Here is an 8,508-nt window from a genome sequence, read left to right as displayed (position 1 = left end):
AGACGGAGCTGCTCTTCCTCCCGGGAAGGACTGCCCGTTCCATGATCTCGCCATCACGGTTGACAACTCCATTGTGTCCTCCTCCCAGAGCGCTAAGAACCTTGGCGTGATCCTGGACAACACCCTGTCGTTCTCAACTAACATCAAGGCGGTGGCCCGTTCCTGTAGGTTCATGCTCTACAACATCCGCAGAGTACGACCCTGCCTCACACAGGAAGCGGCGCAGGTCCTAATCCAGGCACTTGTCATCTCCCGTCTGGATTACTGCAACTCGCTGTTGGCTGGGCTCCCTGCCTGTGCCATTAAACCCCTACAACTCATCCAGAACGCCGCAGCCCGTCTGGTGTTCAACCTTCCCAAGTTCACTCACGTCACCCCGCTCCTCCGCTCTCTCCACTGGCTTCCAGTTGAAGCTCGCATCCGCTACAAGACCATGGTGCTTGCCTACGGAGCTGTGAGGGGAACGGCACCTCAGTACCTCCAGGCTCTGATCAGGCCCTACACCCAAACAAGGGCACTGCGTTCATCCACCTCTGGCCTGCTCGCCTCCCTACCACTGAGGAAGTACAGTTCCCGCTCAGCCCAGTCCCAGTTCGCTGCTCTGGCTCCCCAATGGTGGAACACACTCCCTCACGACGCCAGGACAGCGGAGTCAATCACCACCTTCCGGAGACACCTGAAACCCCACCTCTTTAAGGAATACCTAGGATAGGATAAAGTAATCCTTCTCACCCCCCCCCCCTTAAAAGATTTAGATGCACTATTGTAAAGTGGCTGTTCCACTGGATGTCATAAGGTGAATGCACCAATTTGTAAGTCGCTCTGGATAAGAGCGTCTGCTAAATGACTTAAATGTAATGTAAATGTATATACTGTATTCTATTCTACTGTATTTTAGTCTATGCCGCTCAGACATTGCTCATCCTAATATGATGTATTCGTAATTCTTTCATTTACTTTAGATGTGTGTGTATTGTGTGTATTGTTGTGAAATTGTTAGATATTGCTTGTTAGATATTACTGCACTGTTGGAGCTAGAAACACAAATGTGTGTGACTAATACAATCTGATTTGATTTGATTTTGAGGTTACTTTAAACCTTAATTTGAATCAGTTATTTGGTGACGTGAATATATTTAGTATAGTTTTATCTAAAAATGATAACTTTTCAATGTTTCACTACTTTAATTTGTATGAAATTCATTGAGTAGGATGGCCCTTCCCTTCCTCCTCTGAGGAGCCTCCACTGCTTTGTCGTTAGTTCTCCTAACCTGCAATGTAATCTCTCCTAACCTTTGTTGTTATGATGCAACAAGCAGCCTGGTCTCAAAGAAAGACGCATAATATTAGACATCCTGCAAGATGTATGATATGTTACGTCATCCAATTCGTATGATATTGTGTGACCGCTATTCTGTTCGTAACATATCATACTAAATGGAGGGACAGGAATGTACATCTTAAATCATACGAATTGCCCTGAGGCCGGGTTGTGCCCATTGTAGAGCCCAAAATGGCACTCTGTCAACAAAACAAGAAGAGAAAAGAGGCCCCGTTCAGCATGGTGCAACGTTACAGTGTGTTCAAACAGAACTGTATTGTATGGTATAGAACACATCTGATTCTCAATCTGCAACGTTTTGAACAATTCTCCCGACTGAATACAATCCTGGGCTGGAAGACAAACTCTAGCATGGGATCCAAGATGGATGCTTTTATTAGTCCATTGAGAGTATATTGGCATCCAAGCCATCTCTGTTTCCAACAGTTTCACCACGCTACAGTATGTTGTTAGAGACATAACACAAGTCGTTATGCTGTTAACGACAGGTTTAAAACAGATTATAAACATCTCGGCTTCGAGGGAACAAAACAACAGATGCCTTATGTGTTAAAACAGGGATCTAACACTATCGATGTTGTTTTTAAATGGGTTTTTTTCACGATGACTGAAAACAGAGACTTACAGTACGTTGTTGGGCTGAGACTGGAGAACACCTTGTCTCAGAAAGCTCTCTCTCCGAGGCTTGGTGGGGTTAATGTATAAAACAGAGACTTACAGTACGTTGTTGGGCTGAGACTGGAGAACACCTTGTCTCAGAAAGCTCTCTCTCCGAGGCTTGGTGGGGTGAATGTATAAAACAGAGACTTACAGTACGTTGTTGGGCTGAGACTGGAGAACAACTTGTCTCAGAAAGCTCTCTCTCCGAGGCTTGGTGGGGTGAATGTATAAAACAGAGACTTACAGTACGTTGTTGGGCTGAGACTGGAGAACACCTTGTCTCAGAAAGCTCTCTCTCCGAGGCTTGGTGGGGTGAATGTATTAAACAGCATCAAAGAGGGTGGCAAACTCTACATCTCCTGCTCTGTTCTCGCTGCCTCTAAGAAAGTCGGGAGAGAGGGAGCGAGTCCACAGCCAATCCCCCTGGTGCATTCTGGGAGTTCAACCTGGCAGAAGAAATGAACGGCGGCGCTAAGTGAAAGGGATAATCCCTCCCTCGTTCCACAGAGGAGCGCTAGATGCATGCCAGCTGGATCCAACCACTGATCCCTGTGTTTTCCGATTCCCTGTTCCAGGTTTATTTATTAAGAGGATAAGCTGCTCTATGTAGACAGCCCAGAAAGGGGTCTGAAGCAGGGCGGAAGCCGTTCCCACATGCAAGGGGTCGACTCTCTCAGAGCTCTCACACTGTCCTGACATTGGCTTCCGGCCCAGGCTAATTCATCTCCATCGACCTGAGCAGGGGCCAGGTGTGTGGTTAATGTGAGGTGGGTACACTGGAGGGCCACTGATAAAACATACCTGCTTTCTGTACCCCCTTTAAAAGAGTTGACCCGGAAAACCTGGAAGATGTTTCACAGATACCAGATACCCACTTTTGAATCGCCACACAAACGATGGATGCCAATAGCACAAGATGTCTTCTATCATCATTTAAAATGCATCAAATAGGTTTCATTATTCACGTGTTTCTGAACCCATTATGGGTTTCTTTACCAACACTGTTCCGCTATAAGGCGATGCCATCCAAAGACATGAACACTTGAACAGTCTATCTATCCATGTCTGTTCTTCACCATTACCATCAGCAGGAAATCATTATTATAAAAACATATTTTGCCTTACTTTCACAAACTTTTCCAAGACGTTTCTCTTTCTTATTCAAAATAGGCTAATAATTCCATAGAAATTGTGTGTAAATAATGAATCATTATGAAAACAGTAATATTTTCCTTGATTTCAAATACATATTCATGGTCTGAAACAAGCCCAAATGGATCCTGCATCATTTCCTCCTGTAGACACAGAGAGGCATCTTAGATTTGTTCATGCATAAGCAACCATGATCACCAGCCTGAAGCAATGCTCGTTTGCATAGTAGTGTAATAACATTATTCTTAATGTTGTATGACAAGTTTGATTCTTCTTTAGTCAAAATTAATTTAGTTTTTCCGTTTTGACTTGTCTTACAGAACTAAGATACGGCTGCATTGTGGCCCTCCAAACTTATTGGTTTCAGCTTGCAAGGTCGACATGGGACATGCAGGTTATAGAAGAGCTGCATTTTCATTTTTTGTCACTGTCCCCCTGTCCCCTTCCCTGTCCCCTCTGTCCTCCCCATTCCATCTTCCCTCCTGTCCTCCCCATCCCTCCTTTCTCTCTGTCCCCCCTGTCCTCTCCATCAGTCATTTCCATCCCTTCCTCCTGTCCTCCCCATCCCTCATTTCTCCCTGTTCCCCCTGTCCTCCCCATCCCTCATTTCCTCCTGTCCTCCTGTCCTCCCCATCCCTCCTTTCTCCCTGTTCCCCCTGTCCTCCCCATCCCTCCTTTCTCCCTGTCCCCATCCCTCCTTTCTTCCTGTCCTCCCCATCCCTCCTTTCCTCCTGTCCTCCCCATCCCTCCTTTCCTCACCATCCCTCCCTTCCTCCTTTCCTCTCCATCACTCCATTCCCTCTGCCCCCCTGTCCTCCCCATTCCTCCTTTCAACCTGTCTTCCCCATCCCTCCTTTCCTCCTGTCCTCCCCATCCCTCTGTCCCCCTGTCCTCCCCATCCCTCCCTTCCTCCTGTCCTCCCCATCCCTCATTTCCTCCTGTCCTCCCAATCCCTCCTTTCCTCCTGTCCTCTCCATATCCCCTTTCCCTCTGTCCCCCTTGTCCTCCCCATCCCTCCCTTCCTCCTGTCCTCCCCATACCTCCTTTCCTCCTGTCCTCCCCATCCCTCCTTTCCTCCCCATCCCTCCCTTCCTCCTGTCCTCTCCATCACTACATTCCCTCTGTCCCTCCTGTCCTCCCCATCCCTCCTTTTCCTCTGTCCCCCCTGTCCTCCCCATCCCTCCCTTCCTCCTGTCCTCCCTATCCCTCCCTTCCTCCTGTCCTCCCCATCCCTCCTTTCCTCCTGTCCTCCCCATCTCACCTTTCCCTCTGCCCCCCCTGTCCTCCCCATCCCTCCCTTCCTCCTGTCCTCCCCATCCCTCCTTTCCTCCTGTCCTCCCCATCCCTCCCTTCCTCCTGTCCTCCCCATCCCTCCTGTCCTCCTGTCCTCCCCATCCCTCCCTTCCTCCTGTCCTCCCCATCCCTCCTTTCCTCCTGTCATCCCCATCCCTCCCTTCCTCCTGTCCCTCCCATCCTTCCTTTCCTCCTGTCCTCCCCATCCCTCCTTTCCTCCTGTCCTCCCCATCCCTCCTTTCCTCCTGTCCTCCCCATCCCTCCCTTCCTCCTGTCATCCCCATCCCTCCTTTCCTCCTGTCCTCCCCATCCCTCCCTTCCTCCTGTCCTCCCCATCCCTCCTGTCCTCCTGTCCTCCCCATCCCTCCCTTCCTCCTTTCCTCCCCATCCCTCCTTTCCTCCTGTCATCCCCATTCCTCCCTTCCTCCTGTCCTCCCCATCCCTCCTTTCCTCCTGTCCTCCCCATCCCTCCTTTCCTCCTGTCCTCCTCATCCCTCCTTTCCTCCTGTCCTCCCCATCCTCCTTTCCCCCTGTCCTCCCCATCCCTTCCTCCTGTCCTCCCCACCCCTCCCTTCCTCCTGTCCTCCTGTCCTCCCCATCCCTCTTTTCCTCCTGTCCTCCTCATTCCTCCTTTCCTCCTGTCCTCCTCATCCCTCCTTTCCTCCTGTCCTCCCCATCCCTCCTTTCCTCCTGTCCTCCCCACCCCTCCTTTCCTCCTGTCCTCCCCATCCCTGTTTTCCTCCTGTCCTCCTCATCCCTCCTTTCCTCCTGTCCTCCTCATCCCTCCTTTCCTCCTGTCCTCCCCATCCCTCCTTTCCTTCTGTCCTCCCCATCCCTCCTTTCCCTCTTTCCCCCTGTCCTCCCCATTCCTCCTTTCCTCCCCGTCCCTCCTGTCCTCCCCATCCCTCCTTTCCTCCCCATCCCTCCTTTCATCCTGTCCTCCCCATCCCTCCTTTCCTCCTGTCCTCCCCATCCCTCCTTTCCTCCCCATCCCTCCCTTCCTCTTTTCCTCACCATCCCTCCTTTCCCTCTGTCCCCCCTGTCCTCTCCATCACTCCATTCCCTCTGCCCCCCTGTCCTCCCCATTCCTCCTTTCATCCTGTCTTCCCCATCCCTCCTTTCCTCCTGTCCTCCCCATCCCTCCTTTCCCTCTGTCCCCCTGTCCTCCCCATCCCTCCCTTCCTCCTGTCCTCCCCATCCCTCCTTTCCTCCTGTCCTCCCCATCTCCCCTTTCCCTCTGTCCCCCCTGTCCTCCCCATCCCTCCCTTCCTCCTGTCCTCCCCATCCCTCCTTTCCTCCTGTCCTCCCCATCCCTCCTTTCCTCCCCATCCCTCCCTTTCTCCATCACTCCATTCCCTCTGTCCCTCTTGTCCTCCCCATCCCTCATTTTCCTCTGTCCCCCCTGTCCTCCCCATCCCTCCCTTCCTCCTGTCCTCAGCATCCCTCCTTTCCTCCTGTCCTCCCCATCCCTCCTTTCCTCCCCATCCCTCCCTTCCTCCTGTCCTCTCCATCACTCCATTCCCTCTGTCCCTCCTTTCCTCACCATCCCTCCTTTCCCTCTGTCCCCCTGTCCTCTCCATCACTCCATTCCCTCTGTCCCTCCTTTCCTCACCATCCCTCCTTTCCCTCTGTCCCCCTGTCCTCTCCATCACTCCATTCCCTCTGTCCCTCCTTTCCTCACCATCCCTCCTTTCCCTCTGTCCCCCCTGTCCTCTTCATCACTCCATTCCCTCTGCCCCCCTGTCCTCCCCATTCCTCCTTTCATCCTGTCTTCCCCATCCCTCCTTTCCTCCTGTCCTCCCCATCCATCCCTTCCTCCTGTCCTCCCCATCCCTCCTTTCCTCCTGTCCTCCCCATCCCTCCTTTCCTCCTGTCCTCCCCATCCCTCCTTTCCTCCTGTCCTCCCCATCCCTCCTTTCCTCCCCATCCCTCCCTTCCTCCTGTCCTCTCCATCCTCCATTCCCTCTGTCCCTCCTGTCCTCCCCATCCCTCCTTTTCCTCTGTCCCCCCTGTCCTCCCCATCCCTCCCTTCCTCCTGTCCTCCCCATCCCTCCTTTCCTCCTGTCCTCCTGTCCTCCCCATCCCTCCTTTCCTCCCCATCCCTCCCTTCCTCCTGTCCTCTCCATCACTCCATTCCCTCTGTCCCTCCTTTCCTCACCATCCCTCCTTTCCCTCTGTCCCCCCTGTCCTCTCCATCACTCCATTCACTCTGCCCCCCTGTCCTCCCCATTCCTCCTTTCATCCTGTCTTCCCCATCCCTCCTTTCCTCCTGTCCTCCTCATCCCTCCTTTCCTCCTGTCCTCCCCATTCCTCCCTTCCTCCTGTCCTCCCCATCCCTCCGTTCCTCCTGTCCTCCTCATCCCTCCTTTCCTCCTGTCCTCCATCCCTCCTTTCCTCCTGTCCTCCCCATCCCTTTCCTTTCCTCCTGTCCTCCCCCCCATCCCTCCTTTCCTCTGTCCTCCCCATCCCTCCTTTCCTCTGTCCTTTCCCTGTCCTCCCCCCATCCCTCCCATTCCTCTGTCCCCTGTCCTCCCCATCCCTCCCTTCCTCCTGTCCTCCCCATCCCTCCCTTCCTCCTGTCCTCGCCATCCCTCCTTTCCTCCTGTCATCCCCATCCCTCCCTTCCTCCTGTCCTCCCCATCCCTCCTTTCCTCCCGTCCTCCTGTCCTCCCCACCCATTCCTCCTGTCCTCCCCATCCCTCCCTTCCTCCTGTCCTCCCCATCCCTCCTTTCCTCCTGTCCTCCCCATCCCTCCTTTCCTCCCCGTCCATCCTGTCCTCCCCATCCCTCCTTTCCTCCTGTCCTCCTTAAGTTTGCTGACGACACAACAGTGGTAGGCCTGATCACCGATAACAATGAGAGAGGGAGGAGGTCAGATAACTGGCAGTGTGGTGCCAGGACAACAACCTCTGCCTCAATGTGAGCTAGACAAAGGAGCTGACCGTAGACTACAGGAAAAGGCGGCTGTAGTGGAGCGTGTCGAGAGTTTCAAGTTCCTTGGTGTCCACATCACCAACGAACTATCATGGTCCAAACATACCAAAATAGTCGTGAAGAGGGCACGACAAAACCTCTTCCCCCTCAGGAGACTGAAAAGATTTGGCACGGGTCCCCAGATCCTCAAAAGGTTCTACAGCTACACCATTGAGAGCATCCTGATCGGTTGCATCACTGCCTGGTATGGCAACTGCTCGGCATCTGACTCTAAGGCGCTACAGAGGGTAGTGCGAACGGCCTAGTTCATCAATGGGGCCAAGCTTACTGCCATCAAGGCGGTGTCAGAGGAAAGCCCATAAAATTGTCAGAGACTCCAGTCACCCAAGTTATAGACTGATTTCTCTGTTACCGCACGACAACAAGTACAGGAGCGCCAAGTCCAGGACCAAAAGGCTCCTCAACAGCTTCTACCCCCAAGCCATAAGACTGCTGAACAACTCATACAATCACCACCGGACAATTTACATTGACCCCCCCTCCCTTTAGTACACTGCTGCTACTCGCTGTTTATTATCTATGCATAGTCACTTCACCCCACCTACATGTACAGATTACCTCAACTAGCCTGTACCCCTGCTGCACACTGACTCGCTACCGGTGCCCCCTGTATATAGCCTTGTTATTGTTATTCTTACTGTGTTACTTTTTATTATTACTTTTTATTTTAGTCTACTTGGTAAATATTTCCTTAACACTTCTTGAACTGCACTTTTGGTTAAGGGCTTGTAAGTAAGCATTTCACGGTAAAGTCTACACTTGTTGTATTCGGCGCATGTAACAAATAAAGTTTGATTTGAAGAGGACAAAATACAAACCCTCCAACCCAAAAAGGCCTGTGGTGTTGAAGCTATCCTACATGAAATTATAAAATATACAGACCACACATTCCAATTGACTATACTGAAACTCTTTAACATCATCCTTAGCTCTGGCATCTTCCCCAATATTTGGAACCAAGAACTGATAACACCAATCCACAAAAGTGGAGACAAATTTGACCCCAATAACTACCGTGGGATATGCGTCAACAGTAACCTTGGGAATATCCTCTGCATTATCATTAA

This window comes from Oncorhynchus keta, chromosome 30, assembly GCF_023373465.1.
Source record: "Oncorhynchus keta strain PuntledgeMale-10-30-2019 chromosome 30, Oket_V2, whole genome shotgun sequence".
Classification (NCBI taxonomy): Eukaryota; Metazoa; Chordata; class Actinopteri; order Salmoniformes; family Salmonidae; genus Oncorhynchus; species Oncorhynchus keta.
This window is presented reverse-complemented; position numbering follows the sequence as displayed.